This window comes from Parasteatoda tepidariorum, chromosome 5 (genome assembly GCF_982258835.1).
Source record: "Parasteatoda tepidariorum strain Cologne lab strain chromosome 5, Ptep-v5.0, whole genome shotgun sequence".
NCBI classification, from domain to species: domain Eukaryota; kingdom Metazoa; phylum Arthropoda; class Arachnida; order Araneae; family Theridiidae; genus Parasteatoda; species Parasteatoda tepidariorum.
This window is the reverse complement of record NC_141759.1, coordinates 92,157,272-92,182,697: the sequence shown is the minus strand read 5'-3', so window position 1 is coordinate 92,182,697 and position 25,426 is coordinate 92,157,272. Positions and strand designations below refer to the sequence as shown.

General features: G+C 28.6%; 1 protein-coding gene across 7 annotated transcripts in view; it reads left to right on the top strand.

The window, feature by feature from the left end:
* Positions 1-25,426, top strand: part of LOC107450465 (recombining binding protein suppressor of hairless) — a 116,815-nt gene that overhangs the window by 18,147 nt on the left and 73,242 nt on the right. The window contains exon 1 of one of the 7 annotated variants that reach the window (XM_071185109.2): positions 22,226-22,335. The exons of the other annotated variants lie outside the window; for them this stretch is intronic. The gene's annotated coding sequence lies outside the window, so the exon portion shown is untranslated. Of the gene's footprint in view, positions 1-22,225; positions 22,336-25,426 lie in introns of those variants that run through there. 7 annotated transcript variants of the gene reach the window in all.

Here is a 25,426-nt window from a genome sequence, read left to right as displayed (position 1 = left end):
GGTGAATTGGAATGGATATTCCCCTAATATTTTTGAAATGTGTTCTAATAAAAATATTTTTATCGTTTTGTGATATTTTTAATAAATAATTTTATTCTTTAAAAGTATTGCTGAAAATATTTGAATAAAACTCAATTTCTTCATGAAAGAAATGAATGAATGATATTTTGGTAACAATCTAAAATGATAAAGTCTTGCTTTATTTCTCAAAAAATTCAGATATTTATCTGATATCAATAAGATATTGCACGGATGTTCCGTGTTATTTGGATACATATTACCAGCAGTAATTAAACATCACCGACGTTAATAATCGCACAACGATTTTTTACAGCTCCTCTAAACAAATAAATATATTTTTCTCCATTAGCTTTGCTTTTTAGAACAGAGCTATTTTTTTATTTCAATTAATTAAGCAGCACTATCGTCAATAATCGCTTAGCAATTTTTTACAGCTCCTCTAAACAAATAAATATCTTTTCTCCATTAACTTTGCTTTTTAGATCATAGCTAATTTTTTATTTCAATTAATTAAGCATGACTGACGCCCGTCAATAATCGCATGGCAATTTTTACAGCTCCTCTAAACAAATAAATATCTTTTCTGCATTAGCTTTGCTTTTTAGAACATAGCTAATTTTTTATTTCAATTAATTAAGCATGACTGGCGCCCGTCAATAATCGCATGGCAATTTTTACAGCTCCTCTAAACAAATAAATATCTTTTCTGCATTAGCTTTGCTTTTTAGAACATAGCTAATTTTTTATTTCAATTAATTAAGCAGCACTGGCGTCAATAATCGCATAGCAATTTTTTACAGCTCCTCTAAACAAATAAATATCTTTTCTCCATTAACTTTGCTTTTTAGATCATAGCTAATTTTTTATTTCAATTAATTAAGCATGACTGGCGCCCGTCAATAATCGCATGGCAATTTTTACAGCTCCTCTAAACAAATAAATATCTTTTCTGCATTAGCTTTGCTTTTTAGAACATAGCTAATTTTTTATTTCAATTAATTAAGCATTCAATAATCACATGGCAATTTTTTACTGTTCCTCTAAACAAATAAATATCTTTTCTACATTAGCTTTGCTTTTTAGAACATAGCTAATTTTTTTTCTTCAATTAATTAAGTATGACTGGCTTCAATAAAACGCGTGTCAATTTTTTACAGCTCCTCTAAACAAATAAATATCTTTTCTCCATTAGCTTTGCTTTTTAGAACATAGCTAATTTTTTATTTCAATTAATTAAGCACCACTGGCGTCAATAACAGTATAGCGATTTTTTAGGCTCTCCTGAACGATTAATTATCTTTTCTCCATTAACTTTGCTTTTTAGTTTTTAGCTTTATTTAGTATTTCAATTAATACATATTACCAGCATTAATTAAGCATCTCTTTCGTCATTAATAATATGCTGAATTGGTACCACTTTTTCATTAATTTTACTTTTCCGTACGTGACTTTTTCATTTCAATTAGTGCTGATTTTATATTATGTATTTAGTTTTATAGAAAAACGTTTTAAAAGCATTACTATAAACAAAATAAACACGTGGTTTCAGATAACATATACTGTTATGTTTACGTATAATCCGCCTCCACCACGTTCAAATTGATCGTTTAGTTTATCTGACATAACGAAAAATGAATAACTAATTATTAAAAAACTGTGCTAAGAAACTCTTTTCTTTTTCCATCAAAAAGAGCTATAAAATATCAAACATCGCTAATGCTATCGTTAAAATATTTGAAAAAGAAACATGGTCTATATTTTAATTTAAATTGATGAGTACGCTTAACCAATGAGGAGATTCTATTTTTGGAACGGCTCTACTGGGGAACTATACTTGAAAATTTCGAAGGAATTTTAGGAACTATTTCTAAATTTCCCCTCACAGATTCTTGAGTCAAAATCTTCATTTTATTGTTATATTGTATTATTCTCGAGTTATTAATTTTTTTAAGGATTTTAAAAAATGTTTCTAACAATTTTAGAAAAAAAAAATTACCTTGCATCGGCCGGGAATCGAACCCGGGCCGCCCGCGTGGCAGGCGAGCATTCTACCACTGAACCACCGATGCTTCGATTACGTTTGTTCAAATAAGATTGGAAATCATTTCCTCACCGCAAAGACCTATTTCTTAAGATTAATTCATTCTTCATCCTCGGTTTTTGTCCTAAAAGTTAGAAGAATTTACATAATTTATGAAAAAAATTTTATGCACGTACAATAATAATTATGTAGTTATAATTTTATGAAGCATTTAAATAAAATGTTAATTTAAACGATGTTTTAAATTATAATTTTTAGTTCTTGTATTTTTTTTAAAAAATATTTTATTAATGCATGCATGTGACTGGTACGATATGTTTACAGTGTTTGTGACCGTTCTTAAGCTGATAGAGATATAAAAATTACTCGTTTTTTATTTATTTATTATTATTTTGAAAAGTAGTTTTAGATTCTAATATACATTGTATATTCGAATCAAGTATGAAATTATGAATATATAACGGTATATTTCATAATCGAATCATATAACTTTAGTTTCATTATTAGTTATATCTTAAAATTAAATAGTAAACTACTAGTTATAGTAAATACTAGTTATACCTTAAAATTAAATAGCAGTAAATTTAGGATAATATTTAAGAAAATAATCTTAATACGTTATATTTTAGCAAGAAAACAATCGAATCTTTGTGAAAAGGATTTCATTTGAGTTATGATTTTTGAAACCCTTCGATTTATCTACTAAATTATTGAATTATATATTAACTACTTCGTTAATAGTTTCATACCTATTAATTGCGAATTTTCACTCTTATAACTGTGTTTAATTTTTTTGCTCTTAAATTTTTTAATTTCACTAGCAAACGTGCATAGTAAAAAATGCTGGGAAAAATTTAGCAATGCACTATTTTAACATCTCACTCATATTAGGCAATTTGAATAGCTTTAAAAAAATTTTTTTTGATGAAATTATGCTAGTCTACAGTAGCAATAAACACCTTACATTCTTCTATTTTTTTTTCTTTTTTTTAAGTAAAGGAAATTGAAACAAGGATTAGAGAAAGAAAAAAAATGGCTCCCTTTGTTCAATTTTAACTCAGTTTAATTTTATTCATAAAAGAAAATGTAATAAAATTAAGTTTTCTATATATGCTGGAGAAAAGGTCATCTGATATTACAAATACAATCGGTAAGATATAAGCTAAAGTATCATTTATAACACAATTGGGTACTTGCACTTCAAGACGAAGAAGATCACGGATATCCACACACGTGACCTATGACTTCAGCACCAGCTGATAAATGGCGTGTTAAAGTTGAGTTAAGTTTCTCCACAGAAATTAGAATATTAATTTACGGGAAATTATTTCAATATACCGTCGTATCGCACCTCGAACTTGTTGAAATATAATTCTTTCCTGTCAACGTCTTTTACTCAACTTAGATTTATTATTTATTTATGTATTTCATTGTAACCGTTATATATTTTTGTTTTGTGTAACGGGCAACTTCGATGCATAGTTAATTTATGTTCTGTCTCAGTGTTACATAAGAAATATTTGGTAAAGGAATTATCTTTGTGAAAGAATATAGAATGTGTCACTTAAGAGAATTGATACTTGGCGGGCTTGGCCTACTCGAAATAGAATGGAAAGAACAGTTGCTAACGTAAGCAAATGCCGCATTTCAACAACCAATCAGGATTAATATATTCACACTACGTAACTTGCACGTATCCCATTAAAAGATTTGAAGCAAACGATATAAACATTGTTGTGACCTGCTACCTCAAAATACTTAAAAACGCTGAAAAAAATGTTAAAGAAAAAAGTTAAACTAGAATTGCAAATTAAATAAAAGATATTGACAAAGAAAAAACATCAAACAAAAAAAATCTTCCGTTGAACATTCTTATTAATGAACTTATCAGCATAGATTTTTAAGAAACTCTAAAACAAAATATCTTGATAAAAAAATAAATAAATGAGATGAATAGTGAAGAAAAGGTGATCTAAGGCAAAAATCGAACAAGTCGAATCGAATTTAAAAAACGGTATGACGTCATATGACGAACTGTCCGTTATGAAACAACACTGGAATATATTGAATGCTTAAATGATTCAAATAAATGAAAAGCCTTAAAAAATGCCATAAAAAATTCGAAAATGAATTACTTAATGAATTGGAAAATAAAATGCTTAGTTTATTCAAATATATGGAAACTGAATTTTTTAAATAAATGCCATGCTAGGGCTTAGTTGATTGCGAAATTAAATGCTTAATTGATTTGGAAATACATAATAGATTAGAACGAACGAATTGCTTAATTATTCCAACTAATTGAAAGGTTAATTGATTCGAATATATGGAATGCTTTGTATATTTTAATAAATGAATTACTTAATTGATCGAAAAATGAAAATCGTTATTTATTTAAATAAACGGAAAACCGAATAATTTTGAAAAAATGCAAAGCTTGATTTATTCGAACTAATGGAATGTTTAATTGATTGGAGCAAACGATGTGTTTATCTTGTTTAAATAAATAAAATGATTAATTGATTCGAAAAAGATACATACTTAATTGATTCAAATGCATTTTTTTTCATTCAAGGTCAAAATACGTATTTCTTTTATGGTACAAATAACTGTTACCAAGTTATGGCAACACTCTCTAGCTAGATCATGGGCGTTCTCTATTAAGCTTTAGTCTTGGCAAAAGTAAAAAAAAAAATAAAAAAAAGAAACTTAAAGTAAATAAGTATTTCAACCTGTTGAAATAGTGAAATCAGGCTTAAGTATTTGAGAGTAGCTTGAATCTATGGGAATTAACACATTCCAATAAGTTTAAAAAAAATTCTCGTAAAAAGCAGCATCAATGTGAATGAAAGCTGAAAACAATGTTCGATCTTTATTATGCAGGCACAAAATTGAAGTATCATTGAATATTTTACAAAAAAGGGTTAGATTATTTTAATGGTATCAAAATCTAACAGAATTATTTTACACATCTTGCTGAAAATAGTAACAATGGCAAAAAAAAGAAGGTAAATAGATTAGATATTTTGGATTTTAAAACATATCTATGTTTTGAAAGCTATCTATGTGCATATTGTATATATAACTTTGTTTTTACAAAAATAAGTTTAGAAGATTAAAAAATAAAAAAGAATTTCGTTTCTTTTTTGAATTTCTTTATTTAATTTTACACACAGATTTTGTGTTCATTAAGAATTGAAAATAAATTACAAAAATTGGATAAAATCACTCACGTTTCTGTCAACAACGCGGTGTTTTCGTTTGTAAATTTTAGACTTAAATCGCGACATTATTTACCACCTTATTGTTTCCCAACACCGCAGGTAAACCAAGAATTAATTGGATCAGCAGACAAATTAATTGTCCATTCAAAGTTGTGCGACCTCTGCGCAAAATTCCCATCATCGCCATAAATCTCGAACGGAGCACGCCAAAACTTCCGAAAAATCTCGCTACTGTTCCCTCATTCTTTCTTTGCTTCTAGGAAAGCATTTTTCACTATTCACAAACTTCTCCTTTTTACTCTCTTAAAAATGTCTCTAAATCACGCATCCTTCTAAACAAATGATCTCGTGGGCCATAATGATTAAAGCAAGAAACAAGTGAAGTTGGCTGTTGTTAAACAAACCACCGCCAACTCGGCCGGAAAAGTGGAGAGCACAAGTTTTCTTTCTGTTGCCATTAATTAGCTGAAAAGAGAAGGAAGAAATTTTAGTCCTTAGCAATTTTGAAAATATCGCTTGCACGTAAAGATGGATGCTTTAGAATACACTTGATTTGTAGGTATCGGTGATTGATAGCGTAAAGATATAACGTTGTGATATAGCAGATTTCTGTGTGCTTGCAGATTTACTTTATACACGGAAATTTACTATTAACATGGGAAATCTGTTGCAGCTAGAGTGTGGTTACCGGGTATGCAGAACTAGAATTTTTACTTTTAAAAAGCCAAACGATAGTTATATTTTTGTGATTAATCGTTTTTCGAGTTGCCTATTTAAATTTTTGGTCACGATATAGTTCATAACACATTCTTAAATCGCGATTGAATAATGAGCTTTTTTTTTATTTTGTTTTTAACCAATTATAAAGCTGTTTTGTTGTAGATAATTTCAACTATATTCTTTAAACAATTGAATAGCTTAGCAAACAAAGTTTTTGACCCTTGTAGATTTCTGTATAATCTTTTCATATAGTCACTTGTTACTATAATATGCGTTTATATTTGTTTGTATTTTACAATTGAGCAACGTAAGTGATGCAACGTTGGTAGGCCTTAATTAGAAGTGACATTAATTACTTTAGATTCCGCATTGATTCAATATTGTGAAACATCTTTTTTGATATATATATATATATATAAACATGTTCATTCTATTTTTTTTCGATGCAAAGTACTAACGAAATTTTTCGTAAATGCATATCCTTTTCATCATTCATTCACTATATTGTTATTAGAAAAACGTTGTTTTGAAATTTTTTTTTCACTAGCATTTCAATCAAATACCTTCATAAAAACAACGGAAGTATTAAGTATATATAATTGATTATTAACTGGATATAAATTTAATTACATGTTTTGAAAATCATAACTGGTTTAAAAAGAATTCCTAACTCTCGGAGCCCCTGTGACCTTTCCACGGAATCCCAGGGTTCCTCGGAACACTATTTGGAAACAATTGTTCTATTCCACTAAAACCATGCTTCAACTTAACTTCATAGTAAGGTTGGCTGCAAATTTTTAAAGATCTTGTCCAACACGTGAAGTATTTAAATGTCTATTTAAATTTCTGATATATTCAATTTGATTTTTGCGTATATCTGGGGTTTGACATAATTAAGTCTTTATATCGGGGACCCCACACACGAATCCATAACAAGTGTTACGTCACACATCTACTTTTTCCATGCAAACGATTTAGTTGTATCTGAGAGAACAAAAGAGTTGGGGGAGAGGGAGATTGATCCTGGAAATCGCTTGAATACCCCTCGTCTTCAAATGTGAGTCGGCCGAATGATTGGTCGAATAAACTCCAGCACTTCATACACTCATACACCCCCACTTTTGCACTCATGATTCGAAGCTTGCACGCCAACCCCCTATCTGGATGATAACATGTGTTTCCCAAGGGCTAGTTTTCCCACGGCTGAAAGCTTTAGATTTTTTTATTATTTATTTTTCTTCCTTTTCCCATAAATGGACGCTGTATTATATCCAATACCTGTGTTGCCTTTTTGGAGGATTTTCTCCTTTAGTTCAGTTATAAAATGAATTTTCGATTTATCGTTTGGAATCGAACAAACTAGAATTTTAGAATTTTTGTTTTAAGGGTTTCACTTTACCGGATTATTATTTATTTAAGGCCAGGTTTCAAAATTTTGTAATCCAAAATAAAATTTTCTTTAAAAGTTAATGTTTTGTAACTATTACCTGTATATTATGTGCATAAATGAATTTGTATAGTGTATCTGTATGGTGTATCGGTATCTGTATAAATAAAAACTAAACAGCATGTAAAAAATGTACAAATTAATGGTACAAAAATGCATATTCTATAGCAGCGGATCCTAAACCTTTTATTCTATGAAACCCGGAATGATCTAGTTTGTTTTGGCAGAGCCCTGACTTTATAAATAAAGTTCATTAGCAACTACTGTGAATAGGAAAGTGACCTTAAATGATTGATGAGAAAAAATCCTAATTATTTTGAAAATATTTAATATGAAGATTGAAGTTTTATCATTTTTTTAATCAATAAAAAATTTTAAAATTAGGTTTTATGTCAGGCAGTTAAGTTCACTGTTCTAGAGCAGCTTCTAACATAGTTCTGAATTTATTATAAGTGTATGCATAAGTTGAAATGGAATAAAATAAGCTGGATTATGATTTATGAAAAATAAAATTTTTATAAAGGTTGAGAATGATTATCTCAAAAACAATTTTATTCTTGAATTTAGCTATGCATAAATTGAAATGGAATAAGATGAGCTGGATTATGATTTATGAAAAATAAAATTTTTATAAAGGTTGAGAATGATTATCTCAAAAACAATTTTATTCTTGAATTTAGCTATGCATAAATTGAAATGGAATAAGATGAGCTGGATTATGGTTTATGAAAACTAAAACTATTATAAACGTCGAGAATGGTTATCACAGAGACGTTTTGATTCTTGAATTAAGTTAAGCATAAGTTGAAATGGAATAAAATAAGCTGGATTATAGTTTATGAAAAATAAAATTGCTATAAACGTTGAGAATGATTATCACAGAAACGTTTTGATTCTTGAATTAAGCTAAGCATAAGTTGAAATGGAATAATATAGGCTGGATTATGGTTTTTCAAATATAAAATTGTTATAAACGTTGGGAATGATTATGACAAAAACATTTGGATTCTTGAATTTAACTATGCATAAACTGAAATAAATTAAGTAAAACAAGCTGGATTATGGTTTTTGGAAAATAAAACTGTTTTAACATTGAGAATGGTTATCACAGAATTATTTTGATTCTTAAATTTGATTATGCCTAAGCTGTGTATGCATAACTGCTTTAAGTCTTGTTTAAAGACTTAATCTCTCTTTTTTTTTGAAAAAGAGTTTCTTCCACTTGAGTTAGGAGAAACTTATTTCATCTCCTTGGATTAAAAGAATCATTTCTGCAAGCGAGGTTTTTTCAGCTGTGGCTGGCGATCCCCGGTTTTAAGTAATTGCTATCCCCACTTTTAATTACTTTTATTAAAAATAATCCAATTTTATTATCAAAGATATTTAGTTATACTAAATTATGACTCAATGCATTGAATAGAATTGACTGAAAAAATAATATAATTGTTAAATTCGCGTTTTTTTCCCCACTAACTGTAGAAAATCATAGCTGATTTTATTTTCGAACACGAATTACTGTATTCTGAAATTTTATTATAATATTCATGTAACGCTTGTTTGATTTCTTTTCTTTTTCTTTCATTCATTCTCCTTTCCCGATATTTTGCCTTTAAACGGTATTTGATGTCCGTAAAAATTTTTACTCTCTTCTCTCATTTTTAAAATTTCTTTTTTCATCTTAACTAATTCATCATTTATTTCTTCTTACGAAATTTATCAAATTTCCCATGGGAACCTTTTTTTGAATACCTCAAGTTATCCGTCATTAAATGCCAGAATATCTGTCTGGTAAATGATTTATCTTTTTTGTGTATATGGGAGCCATGAGCTATGCAAATTCAAGCGTAAAGATGCCAAAAAGATGTTGGATTGATTTCATGGGAATCGTTTGCATCAAACAACTTTTTTTATTTTTTTTATTTAATCTTTATAGCATTAAAACTTTTTTATTTGTTTCATTATTTTTGCTTTTCAGCAGTTTTATTTGTTTACTAATAATAATATTCTATTTTTTATTCAATTAAAATCTGAATCACTGCTTTTTATTAAAGTTGCACGTGATCCATTTGTTTTGTATTTTATCCTCTTTGGGTGTTGCTAATGTAATGTTTTAATTGCTTCATTTAAAAATGTATGAATACTGGCAAATAGGTTTTTATTTAATTTAATTTTATTTTATTCAATAAGTAAAGTTTCATCTTCTCACAGTAGGACGGATTATCAATACTAAGCAAAAACTCAAAATATGGTGTAGATCAGGGGCTGCTAAACTTTTTTGATCATCGACCCAGAAAAGTAATTTTCTGTTAATTAAAATAAAACTCTGTTAGATACTGTGTTTGTACATTTATTTTATGATTTTGAACATTTATTAAAGTAATAGTACATAGTGTAACAATAGTTTTATGAAAAATATATTAATGTTGAAATGTAAATACCTTAATATTTATGAAATAATAAGTAATTATAAGTAAGTAGAAATAATAAGTAAAGTAACTACGAATTTATTGCTTCTTAATCAGTGACATGAATGAGCCTGGTGTTTTTTTTCTGCAAGGTTCGTTATATTGGGTTCAAAATTGGTCAATTTTAATCTTAAATCCCCTCGAAACTCCACATTTAATTAATTTCTCTTCTTAGTTAAGATTGAATTTACGTGACTGAAACCGGCTTCAACCATATAGGAACTTGGAAATGCTATCATCAATGGCTGAGCTATTTCGTAAAGTCTTACATATTTTTGTATTATATTTATATTTGTTCAAAATTTGCTTATTGTTAAATTTTTAAAAAGCGTCTTTGCTTAAAATTCCCATAATAATTCAACAAGCTCATCTTGCAGGTTCATGTCCACGTTTTCAATTTGAGCAGAAAATGGCACAATAATCCAATCAGGGATGTCAATGTTTTCCAAATCAACAAAACGCAGTTTAAAATCGTCGCTCAATTTTTGAGGATTACCTGTATGTATTTCCAAGTCTTCTTTAATTTCTAGTTGTCACATATCTGAAAAATACTGATAATCCTTCGACCAATCGACCCTTCCGGTTCGGATCGACCCCCTGGCTCTGATCGACCCCCGCTTATGTTAAATAGACCCCTGGGGGTCTATATAGACCTTTTTGGCGACCTCTGGTGTATATTTATATTTGTTAATTGCTCTCCAATTTCTAACTTATAAATTTTTTTATAACCGTCGTTGAGCAGCAGACCCAACTTTGAGTTTACGACTACCACCAATCTTCGATTCCGTAGCCTTGTAATTTTGAACCCAATCCAAAAGATAAATGAACTCCTGGATCAAGTAACGGGAGAAATTTGCCTTCGTGGCGGACCTTTTGATAGAACTAACCGGCATTTGCGTTACATGGAGAAGAAAACTACGAAAAACCACTCACGGTTAGCCAGACGGCAAGGGTACTCTTACCCATAATCCGTCTACCACTGAGAATATTTTACGCCAGCACTGTGGTCAGTCGAACCGGGTACGGAATTCGCATCAATAGCTGGAATTTGAACCCTGGCCACCTTATTGGGATGGTAGCTATATATATATATATATATATATATATATATATATATATATATATATATATATATATATATATATATATATGAATAATCATTTTTGAACAGCCGATTGACCCAATTTTCTTTGGGTTTACGACTATTAATGTTTAGCTCCGTAGCCTTGTAATTTTGAACCCGATTCAGAAGACAAGGGGTCCAGCAGTGGACTGATCGTAAAGAAATGGTTCGTTTTAGAACACCGAAGTTAAGCATCAATGGCTGCGGTCAGTAAGCGGGTGGGTGACCACTTTGATCAGCCTACTTAAGGACCTAGGGTGCGCGGCATCGATCTTTTTAAACTGTTCTACCGTAAAGTGCTCGACTTCGCTCGAAGGTCGTTGCGCTACGAAAGCGGAGAAGCCATCCCCTCTGCAGAGGGTCAAAATTGTTATGGCAGGTCTTCAGGTCATCCTCAGGGATGTTTCCCCAGACCGTCGCCAATAGCTCATTGTACAGCTCTAATGCGTTGCAAATAAAATACCTATTTACCAGAAGACTATGGAACTCCTGGATCGAGTATTGGGAAAAAATTGACTTTGTGGTGGATTTTTTGATGACACTAATCAGCATTTGGGCGTTAAATAGGGAGGAAAACCTCCTACGATTAGCCTGATGGCAAGGGGACACTAACCCATGATCCATCTACCACTGAGGATATTTTACGTCAGCACTGTAGTCGGTGTGGAATTCACCACGGTTCAAACTTACGGTAATTTCAAAATTTATTGAACATTTTGCCGCAGATTTTCCCTTAAATAATTTGAATTATATGTTTTAACGGTACTTATATAATAAAGACTGCCAATAATTTGATTTATGCTAAAAATGGATGAATAAATTAGAATTTATTTCTGTCTATAAGTTCTAAGGGTGCACAGATAATTTTAATTAAGAGAAAATTTTTAGCAACAAAAAACGAACCAAATAAATAAACAATTGAGAAATAAAATGGCAATTTAAGTAATTAAGTTCTGGCTCCAGGGACGGTCATATGCCACAGGTCATATGACCGTCCAATGATCAAATGAGAAAAAAAGCTAATATCCTTTATTCTATATTAATTTATATAAAAATTTACATCGAATTCTCTAATTAAAAGCACCTAAAATTAATTTTTTTTTTAAAGTAAGCAAATTATATATGGCTTTTTTATCAAAAAAAAAAATTAAATAATAAAAGCAGAAAAACATATGAGCTATTTTGGTTGAATAAAAATGGATTTCATTGTAAAGAAGCCGAAAAAAGAAAATTTAACCTATCTAAAATTTATTTAAAAACAAAGAAACAGTCTGCACGTTTTATGTGTGAATGAAAAAAGGAAATTGTTATTCTACGCAGAATTGTTTTTGCTAAATTAAATTTTTACGAAAAAATTAAAATTGTTTGAAAACATGTATAAAAAATTTGAAATAAAAACATATGATACTGGTGATAACTGGTGAGTTAGTAGTTTACTCTAACTCACTAGACATCATTCCAAGATAAGCATCATTTGATTATCTTGGTGAGAAAAGCTTTATTTATTACATTATATGTTCCATTTAATCTACTATTTGTAACAAAGTTTTTCCGTGTCTGAAAGCCGCTGTAGCATCGGTGGTTCAGTGGTAGAATGCTCGCCTGCCACGCGGGCGGCCCGGGTTCGATTCCCGGCCGATGCAATTTATTTTATTTTGATGAATAAGTAATTTTATTTACTATAATTAACTGAACATTACTCAGAGTGACACTCAAATAAAGCTTTTTTTTAAAATTTAATTCGGTTAACTATTGATTAATATTGAATCTATTTTAAAAGTCTTAATTCAGAAGTTTTGTAGACAAAATAAAAATCAATGTCAAAAATGTTCTTTTGTATCGTAACTAAAAATGTAGGAGACAACTGACTATTATTGACTATTAACTAAATTATTATTGCAATTTATTTCTTTTATTCAAAGTAAGATGATTTTTTTTAAAAATTTAAATTCTACGTTTTCTACGTCCCTGCCGAAAATAATTCTAAAATTTCTTTACTTTAGTTACAGTAGTCGCATGTAATGATGTCTGAACTTAATGTGGTATTGACCTAAAGTAGGTTCGAGAAAATTTTTTAAATTTTTTCAAAATTCTTTTTTCATCATTTTTAAAGGATTAGATAATTGCTCTATTATAGATGTTACTTATTTAAGTTGTTGAAAATTCATTTTGCCCAAATCGACAATATCATCAAATAATACAATTCCAATTTAAAATGTGCTCCCAAAAACATTGCTTTTTATGTATTTATAAAAAATTAATGTTTAGTAAACTCTTTAAATCGATTTAAAATTTCCTTTTATTTATAAAAATGAATATTTTAAGCGTATTTTTAAAAATAGTTATGAGCCATTAAAATAAAAAATAAGAATCTGCGTAATTGTTTTGCTTTAAAGCAAAACAATATATATAGAGAGAAGATAAATTATTAATAAATAAAATATTTAAAAAAAAAAAAAAAAAAAAAAAAAAAAAAAAAAAACAAGGAAAAGATATGATCTCTTCTTCAGCTCACACGATTATATTTGCAAAGACAAGTGCTTTCTAATATTGTATTAATATTGTCAAAGCAAAATATATCAATACAATAGTGTGATGAGCTCCAAAAAAAAAAATATTAGCGAAAATCGAGCATATGTTAAGCAAGATTTGCTTTAGTTATATTAATACAATATTAGAAAGCACTCTTTTTTGCGGATATAATCGTGTGAGCTGATGACGAGATTATATCTTTTCCTTATTTTATTTTCTGGCCTTTTTAATTTTTTAAAAATATTTTTAAAAAGCATTTTATTTATTGATAATTTTTTTCTTCTCTTTAAAAACAATATATTTACCATGTTTTTTTTACTAAATTTATCTATGCTTTCTTTGTATTTTTAACTTATTCTATGGGATCTATCTACTTATTACTTTTCTTAATTTTCTTCGTTAATCTCTCTTTTCTTTTCTTTTTTACCTCTATATTATGTTATATTTATACAAACAATAAATAGAAGCAATAAATAGTAATAAAAGCTTAGGATTCGAATATAATAATTTTTTTATCTGTAATAATTTCGCAGTAAATGCAAGCACATAGTATCTATTTACTGGATGTAGCAATGGATATAAGTTCTTTTATAAGAAAGCGAATTAACAATCGGCTTGTTTGCGTTGCAATATGAGCTCATTAAATCTGTAGTTGGTTATGTTGAAATTTGGAGAAGGGGGATCCAAATAATCGGGGTCAAAATAACGTGTCATTTCTACCATTGCCATTAAAAGAAGGAACCCAGAAAACGGGCTATATTTATTTGCTTAACCCTGCTTGGGTGTATCATCGTTGATTGAAATTGCCCTCCTCTTCTCTAAAACTTTTTACAGTGTTTTACAGTTTGACTAACCCTACAAAATTATTAAAACTTGCTCATTGAAATTCTGTGGATGTCAGGGGTTTGTTTAGAAGAAATTTAGGTCCGTTAACGGACCCTTCACAAAATATTTAAACTTAGAAACGGACCCTTCACAAATTGATTTTTCTTTTAATCGGACCCTTCACAAATTTGTTTATCTTCATTATTGTTTTGTTAATTAAATAAACCTTCCCATGGCAGAAAACAAGAAAGATGGATGTGAACCCCTTTTAAAATTTTTTAAGAAGTCACGGACCACCCCCTGTGAAAAAAATTATTGCAAAAAACATCAATTATTAGATAACATTTAATTTTATTATTTTAATAGTGTACAAAATTTTTAATGTGAAGGTTGCTGCTGCTTTTCCTTAATTAATAAATTGAATTGGGGGATGGTATTCGACAAAGCAACGCGCATATCATGTTCAACATTCAATCGATTTCGATATTTTGATTTTATTGTCACATGTCACATGTGTTGAAAATCCCGCTTCGCAAAGATTCACTGTAGCAAATGGAACTATAGCTGCCATAGCTCGCTTTACAAGCAATGGGTAGGCTTCCAAACATTTTAAAAATTAGGAGTAGTCAGCGAACCCCCCAAAATATGTCTCATGGACCCCTTAGGGGTCCATGAACCACAGGTTAAGAAACCCTGATGTAAACGAATTAAGTTTTGTCTTCGGCAGACGATTCTTCCATTATTCGTCCGAAATGAATATTCTGTGTTCAGCAGTATAGGCTAAATACCAAATATTTGTATGTTGCATCTCTAACTTAGAAGCAGCAACTGCTGTTTATTTTTGAAAATTTAAATTTTTTTTAATTATAATTTTACATTGCTGAACATAATCTTGTATCTATTTGCAATTTAAAAACTCCTTGAAAAAGTTTTTTGCAATTACCGAACCCTATTTGTACAAATGGTTGAAAAAATGGGAGTAATTTTTTCACAATTTCACAAAAACATGACCTTTCACAAAATGTCTGGACAGACCCCTGAAAGTACGCGCTTTCCTACTCCAAATAAGGAAAAAGAACAAAAATGGCAGTTTATACGAGTTGATTAATTTCGTTTAGGAATCACTGATGAAAGAAATTATCTTAAAATAAATGTATAATCGTCTGCCATTTTTTTATCAAGGCGCCATGATATGCAGCCAAATTTTATTTTTTAAAAAAAAATTCTTCCTACCGTGCGAATTTTATTCCAAAGCGAATTCGAATTGGCGAGTATTTAGTTCTGCACCATAGAGGAGACATGAAGTTCAACTCTTCTTTGCACCCATCATTAATTCCAACACAATGCCGTCTGCATAAATTAATTTGTTTTATTTATTTATTTATTTTTATTCCCAACGATCTCTTCATTTTTAGCTGGTTCTTTGTTTTTTGGGTGGCAATACCCTATTCCAGTTTTAAATAAAATAAAATAAATTTTGATTTTTACTATTTTACTTAATTTCCTCTGATCGACGTTCGATTCTGCAGAAAAAGGAGTTAGATTACAAGTTTAATTCAAATTTCCTTTGTTTTGTTGCCTGTCAATCTGTTTTTTAAATTTTTTTATTTTACACCCTTGTCTTTAACCGGAATTTTGATGAGTTTAGTTTTGAACAATCGATCATACTGTACAGAACATTTGCATTATTTTCGTACAAGCTATGCAGGAAAAGGACGATTTTTATAGATTTCGTATGCATAATAGGTCTAATTACGAACGCGATGACTATGATCCAAATTTTCAACAATTTTTTGTAAGTGATTTTATTTTATTATTTTAATTTTTTTACACCATATTATTAATTTTTCTTTTGCTCCAAGATAATTAATAAGATATATAAATATATATTTTTTAATTAAGCTTTTTCAGTTTTTAATATCATTTTTATACTATCTGAATATATACTAACATATCCAAGATTTTAAATAATTATAACAAACTTTATAAATTTTTATTAAGTTAACTTTTTTTTAATTGTAATAAACTTAATAAATTTTTGTGTATTTTGATAATGTATGATACTTTTCATGTAAACTATATTTTATTATTATTTGATAGTCGAAAAATCGTATGATTATTCCTAAAGTCAATGTACATTAAACATAATTTTTCGACAAGTTATTTTTATATATTCTGTACGGATGCTTACAAATATTAAGGAATGTGCATAAAACTTTTAACTTATATAACAATAAATTAATGTTTATGTGTTTATTTTATGTCTTTTTTTTAAAGTTGTGTGATACTTTTTATGCAAAAAATATTGATATTTAATTTAAATTATAATCGAAAAATTATATTGTGATTTGTAAAATAAATTTTTTCGTTATGCTACTCAATTTTTCGACGATTTATCTTGATGTGTTCTGGTCGTTTATTGGCAAACATAAATAAAACTTGATGTTCATATTACAATAACTTAATTTTTGCGCAGATCCGACTCCACTGTCATTGACCAAATTCCGGCATTTTCTGACTAACAATCAATTACTGCGATATACACATGATGTGACGGATTTTCGCCTTTTGACTATTAGTGATTGTCTGTGAAATGACGACTTTTCGTTATTCGGCTACTTTGAAGTAGCAAAATTCCGTTATTCGGCTACTGTGAAATGAATGAATTTTCGTTAATCGTCTTCTGTGAAATGGCGAATTTTCGTTATTCAGCTACTGGAAAATTGATGAAATTTCGTTATTCGACTACTGTAAAGTGGCAAATTTTTGTTATGCATATGGATATGTGTTAATCCATATATTTTGGGCTTTACTTTTTCATACTTGATAAATTTTTTGGAATTTTTAAAATAATTTTTTTTTGAACTTCGGCATAAATTTAAAAAAAAAAAAATTTTTTTTTAAGCGATTTTTTTTTAAAACTCTGCTATTTTAATTATTTAATAAAGAAATATTCAAGCTTTAATAAGCGAAATAAAGATCTCAGAGAAACAGCTATTCATCATTGGAATGTTTTTAATTTAAATTTTTGAATTTAATTTTTGAATATGAATGAACTATATATATAATCGTCAAACTTTTAAACTACTTTTTTTTTTTGGATTATATGCTATAGCAGTGTTTCCCAAACTTATGACTGCTGTGTACCCTTTCTAAATTTTTCGTAATGCCGTGTACCACTAGTAAAAAAATGAATGCATTTTTATAAAAGTGTTAATTTTTCTTTTTTCGTGCAAAGTTTTATTAATAAGCTTATTTGCACACAGTGAGAAGGATGATATTGTTTTTACTGTGATAACTGTTCATCATAATTCGGTTCTCTTGTGGTCAATTTTAGTCTGAGATGCGATTCCACGTCCAATAATCTATTTCTTTTTTTCGACTTAATGTCCACGAATGCTGAAAAAGCGACTTCGCATAAATATGAAGTTGGAAAAGGCAAAATATATTTCACAACTTTTTCTGTTAAGACTAGATACATATTTTGCATTTGCAGCCAGAATGATGTTAAAGTACACTCCTCGTTTATTTTTCAAGAATCCGTCTGATGTCAATTCCAATAATTGCTCTTATTCCGCATGCAACAATCCTTCTGGCATGGATGTTGTTAAAGTTAAAAATCACAACTGGCTGTTGGCACCACCAATTATTAACTCTGTAATCTTCGAAAAATAGCCAATAGAAAAATACGCAATCGTAAATTTTTATGGCTAGCTTTGTTTTTAAATTTTCGTTTGTTGTAAGATATTTCACATAAGAACGCGTACCCCCGCTGAACTGTTCCCGTACCCCTGGGGGTACGCGTACCACACTTTGGGAAACACTGTGTTATAGAATAGAGATGTAACGAATATTTCGCAACTATTCGGTAATCGCTCTTTTGCCGAATTTTCGGTTGGCCGAATGTTTGGTCAAATATTCGGCCAAATGTTCGGCTAAATATTCGCCCAAGTATTTTTTGGAAAAATATTTTTTGATTAAGTTTTTTTGGAATTTTAATAGATTGAATAAGGAATATCTAAAATAGTATTTTTTATTATACATTATCTGATATAGTTTTTATACATATTTGTTTTACAATTCATTTTACAATACAGTTTTGTTTAAAAATTCATGTGCTTGCAAATTTATATGTTCTGGAAGACGAATGGTTAAACGAAATTTCAAGAAATGAAACTAGATTACTTTATACTGAATCACGTATTTTGTACTGGTGATTTTTTTTAAATAGATTCAGGCGAACATGTATATCATATGTATAACGTATTAATTATATTCAACACTTTTGTTTAGAATTGAGAACGTTTTTTCTTTTCTTTTGGTGTCGGTTCTGCTGTTTTTTCTGTTTTTATTATAATGCTGCATTTCAATGAAAATTTTTAAGATAAGCTGTTATTTTCAAAGTTAAATTATATTTTAAGAAATTTTCTGTTTTTCTTTTGTCTATTCTTTTAATTAACTTTTCTATTTATCAGATTTTTTAATGCGACTTAACATTTTTTTAAAGAGCGTTTCGAATAAGCGTTATTCTTTTATCGTCATTTTTTTCAAAAAATAAGGGAATATGAAAAAGTTATATTGAAATTTTTAGCGTTAAATTTTCTTTTAATAATTAAGATAGATTTTTGTTCTGGTTTCTGTCTAGCTTTTTCTTTTTCAAAAAAATCTTTTTTATTGACGTTTTTATTATGACGCAACAACTAATAGATTTTCTGTTAGACTTTTAGCGTGTCACTACAATTATTCAATTCTAAATCACTAATATATGAGACATGTTAACTCAATTCTATCTACGACTGGCTCCCTACTTTAACACAGGTACACAATCTAACACAATTTAATACATCACACAAATATGTACAGATTAGCACATTTGTAAATTATTTTTGATAATTATTTAGTGTTCATTTAGCTTGTTTATATAATTCAATTTACTTTTCAGTTATATTTCTATTTGTATTTCTTTGTTATTTCTTTACTCAATTTGTAATTCTCTTCTTTATTTGTATTTCTATCAATACCCAAATATATTTTTGCTTGTAACTAAAGCGTCATAAAAAAACATGCAAAAGGGATACTAATGTCCCACTTGCAACAAGGGGTTAAGAATCGTGTTTTTCCCAATAATTAAAACTTGATTCTCAGGAACTCAAGACGAAAATTGCAAAACACTTAAGTAATTAAGATTAATTAAGAGTAATTATGAATAAATTAAAAATGCTGAGCAAATGCATATAGATAGATGTTACAGAAACTAAGCTATCTACAAATGTATCGGAGTCTTAAAAATAATTACTGACTTTATTTAACTCAAAAATATGTTTTATATCAACCGCAATAGTTCATTTAATTACTTATTTTAAAGAACTTTAAGGCACTGAACTGAACAAACGGTTTCGATCCCGAGTGGCGGCTTGAAGCCCACCCAGCTTGCCTGGGAAGTGAAAACGTCCTGTGTGCAGTGCTGCCACAATCATGCGGTTGGTCACGAAATTGGCCCACAACGGGCTGTTGCGGGAATGCTTCTTTTAGTAATTAGATAGCATTGTTCAGATATTCATGACATACATCAGACGTTATTCGAAATAAAGTAGTAATTTATTTAAATAGTTATTTGTTTCTGTTACTTTCTTTTTAGGTGCAAATTTAGATGCAATTAATTTAATTTAGATTTTTTTTTTCTTCTTTTGAAAAATAATATATTGCGATGAAACGTGCTACTATTTCACTGCGAATTCAAGTTAAACTATTTTATTAAAATTTTTCATAATATTGTAAGGTTTTTAGTAAATAAAATATGGAAAATTAGGAGTGCGCAATATTTTATAGAGGCACACTAGTGAGCATTGTGTACTGGAAAATATCATAATTGCGCTTTTAAAAAGCCACTAGTGTTGTAGTTTTTTTTAAAAAGTGTTTTTTAGTGAATATAAATGAATAGAAGTAATATCATAGTAATATAAATGAACCTTTTGAACTTCTAAATTAAATTTATTTAGATATAATTTATTTAATTTAGATTTTTTTTCCTTTAGAATTAATTTAGTTTACAATTAATTCAATTTCGACTTTTTTACTTCTTTAGAAAAATAATTTATTGCAATGAAGCGTGCTACTTTTTCGTTGCGAATTAAGGTTAAACTATTTTATTAAAATTTTTCATGACATTGTAAAATTTTAGTAAACAAAATATAGAAAATTAGGAGAGCGCAATATCTTTCGGAAGACGCACTAGTGAACATTGTGTCCTAGAAAATATCATAATTGCTCTTTTAAAAACAGCTAGTGTTGTAGGTTTTTTTAATAATGTTTTTTAGTGAATATAAATGAATAAAAGTATGACTGTGCTCCGGAAAACTCCGGATTTTTCGCTAACCGCGATCCGGAAATCCAAGGTCTAGAAGTTTCAAGAAGTCATCGATCACATTTATGTATAAAAATTCTTGTATATTTTATTTAAAAATATTAAAACTAGACTTTATACTTGGGATCTCCTTCATTTGTAAATATTTTTACTGGTAGAATAATAAATTTGATTAGAGATAAAAGTAAACTTATACATAAATATTCCTTTAAATTATGCTGCATAAACTTTATTTAGAATTTCATGTTTTCAAAATATCAATGATTTAAATTTATAAAGATACAAATTTTTTGAAATGCGCATAATTTTGCTCAAGAAATTTTCAGGATTTTTGAGTTAGGTTCACAATCACCCACAATATATTTAAGTTTTTATAAATTATATTTAAAAGAATTTTTATCAATAGTACATGTAAATCATTCAAATTGATGCACAAAATATGGGGCGGACGTCCGTGGCATAAACTGCAATACGGCTAATTTCAATAAATTATTTGAATCTAAATATCTTCCAGAAGAAAAAACTTCACAGCCAATAGCATCATTCTTCTGCTGTGACGTCATTTTTTTAAATTCATAAAAACATTTCATTTATTATTTGTCCAACAAATAATGCAGTAATTCTGTATACAACGTTTGTAAAGTAGAGATCTAAGTTTGGTCTTTTTTGTTTTTTTACATGATCATACTTGAAAACCATGTCCGTGGTCATAAGTTCTGATAAACGTTTCTAAAAAAATTCTATTCGTTCAAGTTTCTGGCTCTTTAGTTTTCTACCATTAGGAAAAATATTTTTCCGGATCCTCAAATATTGAGGGTATTCTTAAACACGGCTTAATATATTCATTCTTATGCTTAAAAACTCGTTCATTTATTAGTAGCTGAATTATTGCCTAATTATGCCTTTGCCCGCATTATGTCCATTCATCAACAATGAGAAAAATTTCACGCCGTGACCATTAAAGCGATCTTTTTGTATAGCAATTCACCTTTTCACCTCATAATCTGTGAAACCTTTTGTTTTGAATCGAACACCGTCAATCGATTATCATAAGAGATCTTCATCGTCATTTCTTTACTTAACTCTCTCTCTATCTTATTTTAACCCTTCGTTTTATTCTTGTGAGAAGGGGAGGGGAGTAAAGCGAAAGAATATTCCAATGAAAAAGAGCTGTGGGTAATAATCGTCGGGTTGTTCGTTTCTTGCTTCCTTAATTAGTATTCTGTGTCCGTCCTGTGTTCCCAGGGACAATTTGACAACGCGGAAGTTCTTATGGTGGGTAACTGCGATTCTGTTTGGGTTCTTTTTTTATGAATGAGGTGTCATCCCCTTTCGACAATCCAAAAAGAAAAAAAAGATCGCGATGTTATGGGATTTTTAATCCTAACCGTGCTATGTGATGAGCCTTTTACTCCCAAACGATCTCGTGGTTATGAAATGAGATGAAGTGTGGCGGTGAATTTGAGTCCTCTTTGTTATCGCCTGTTCTTATGAGAAATGTGATGTAATTGTAAACTTAGCAAATTCGAAGCATAATTGGATTTATTTTTTATTTATTTATTTTAAATATGTGGTGAGTATATTTTAAAACTTGATTATGCTATTTTTATTACTGAAGTGTGTGATAAAATTAAAATGATTTCATTACTTACGTAGCAGTTTCGTTCTTTGAAAAAAAGTATTTAAGTTCCAATATTTTTAGTTATATTTTAACATTAGAAGCGTAAAAAGCAATGCTTATTTTTTTCTTCGTACAATAATATTAATATGCTTCCAAGGCAATTATATTAATAAAAAAAAGCGTTTAGCGAATTTAATTCTTTAGTTTTGCATAATTCTACATGTATTTTGTGTATATTCTCTGCTAATTATCTATCGCACATGGCGGTTCGTATTAGACTCGATTCTCCTAGCACATTCGTGATGATGTAATTCATTAATATGTATTTACGCTATTTGCGAATCACTGCATTGCAATTTAATTTGACAGTATTTAGGAATCACACATCGTAATTCGTATTTTTTGGACTCCTGAATTGCGCCATACGATTTTGATTAAGGTAATTTGCTAATCAACTCCTTTGATTCGTATCGATATAGTTTCACATATTTCAAAAAATTACACTCAATTTATGGCTAAAAAAAATTGCTTAGCTTCAAAATTTGCAAAAAAAAAAAAAAAAAAAAAATTCAGTGTGTTTATTTGTGTGAATTTCGAATATATCGTACTTTCGAAATGTGCATTTTCCTACTAAAAATTATAGCATAATGTATATCCTTCAATATCCAGGTGTGGAAAAAACCAAATAGCCCTTTTAATTTATTTAATTATAAGCGCCATATATTTTGAGAACAGTAAATCTTTAAGGTAATATTTGATCCTAATTTTTTCGTTTGCTTATCCCCCTTTTCGAAGGAAAAAAAAAAGTATTTCAGCTATTTAGTATTTATTAGTATGCTGTGATTATTTATTTGCTAAATTAATTATTATTGCTATTTACTATTAATTTATTATTATTATTAATTTAATAATAATAATTATATATAAATAATAAGAAAACAAAAGTACTTGTAATCAGGGTGCTAGCGTTTTGTAAAAGTGCTTAAAGGTGATTATTTTTTATTTAAGTTTTTTAAAAGCCCTTAATGGTTTTTTTTATTCGGGGTTTGTAAAAAAATGATTAATTTTCTATCCTTTAAAACGAGATTTTTTTCTTTTCCGCGTCGATTGTAATTCTAAATAACAAAAAATGCACGATTTTCACAATTTTCTCTGCAATATTTATCAGAAACTAGCTAGTTTATTATGCTTATGTAAAAAATTTTCGAATTGTTTTGAATTTTATTGATTTTTCGTTTATAAATTAAGAGCTTTAAAAAAATAATTTTTATTACTGCACAGATCCTAATTATAATTTTTTTTTTTTGGAAAGTGATTAAAAACATTTTTTTGAGTACTTAAAAAGTAATTAAAAGGTGCTTATTTTGTTAAAAAATCTGGCTGCGCATCTTGATAATGCCCCTGACTAAGCAAGTTACGAAAATTGAATTCATTTTATTGTAATGATTATTAGAGAATTAGCGCAATGATTATTATTTTGTAAAAATAATCATCGCTTGTAATGGATAAAATAAATTCTCTTACTTTTGTTTATTTCTTGGACTGTTGAAATATAGATATCTGGCGTATGTTGAGGCATATTTAATTTCTCAATCAATTACATTTATTTTACTTCGTCAGTTCAGTTTTTAGCTCATGCAACACGAATTCTCCGAGATGTTTTTCCCTGGAATGAATCGCGAATTCGGCACCAAGGTAGGCTTTCTCCCGCAGAACTTCTTATTTCTCCCGTTCGATCGTTTTTCATCCCTTAATTGAATATGATGGAAATGAATTTCTCGTAGATTTTAATTTCACCTATGTAGGTGATACTTATTATTTTCTTAAAACAAGAAGTTTATTAAAATTTATAAAAAAAAAAACTTATAAGCTTTAAAAAAAATTAAATAAATAAAAAAAACACACACACAATTTTTAAATTTAAGCTATTTTATCAACATTTCAAAGCGACTCTACATACACTTAACTACTACGGAGTTTTCAATTTTTAAAACAAAACGTAATAAAATTAAATATTAAAAATTATATTTTCTGGAAAAAAAGTAATAAGAAAACGATAAAGGAAATATAGCCTATAAACGCTTTTAAATATGTCAAGGTATCACAAAAAAAAGAAAACAGAAAAGAAACTAAATAAGGTAGGTAAATAAGGTAAACAGGTAAAATAAAAATCGATTTTTATTCTTGAAAAAAATTTTTAGATCTGAACGTCTCAATTTTCTAATTATTGTATTTTAATGAGAAAGTGTAGAAAAAAGAAGGCTTAATAGAAATCCTCTTTATTGCTGCGTCATAATAAAAACAAGTTTTTTTTTAGAAAAAAGAAAAATAACTAGATAAAAACCGAAACAAAAATCGTTCTTAATTTTTATATAAACGGTGTTTTTATCACAAAAAAATCTCAACCTAACTTTTTCATCTTGCCATATTTTTAGAAAAAAAGTGACGAGAAAAGAACAACGTTCATTAACGCTCTTTAAAAAATGCTGTGTCATATTAAATTCGCAGATAAAAAGAAAAGTTAATACAGAAGAAAACGAGGAAAAAAATGTTCTTAATTCTTAAAATATAACTTTAACGTTTAAAATCACATTTTTTTGTATTACAAGGTTGTCTGTCTTAATAAAAACAGAAAAATGACCAAAAGCGAACCAAATAAATAAATAAGGGAAAAAAAATAAATAACGTTCTTAATTTTTAAAACAAAGAGTATTAAAAAATCTATGAAATTGACTTGCCTGAATATAACTAAAAAAAAAAAAAAAAAAAAAAAGTGAGCAATACGAAACTCCTGGTTCAGTATAAAGTAATGTTGTTTCAATTCACCAAATTTCGCTTATCTATTTGTCTTCTAAAACATAAATTTGCAAGCCGTGTGCAAGTTTTAGAGCTTAACAAATATAAGTAAAAACTACTTCTAATAATGTATCGTAAAAAATACGACATTAGATTATTCTTTACTAAATCTATTCAAAATTCTAAAAAAAAAAAAATTTAAAAAAAAGCAACTATCGCCTTTTACAAAATATTTTTTACGGTGTTA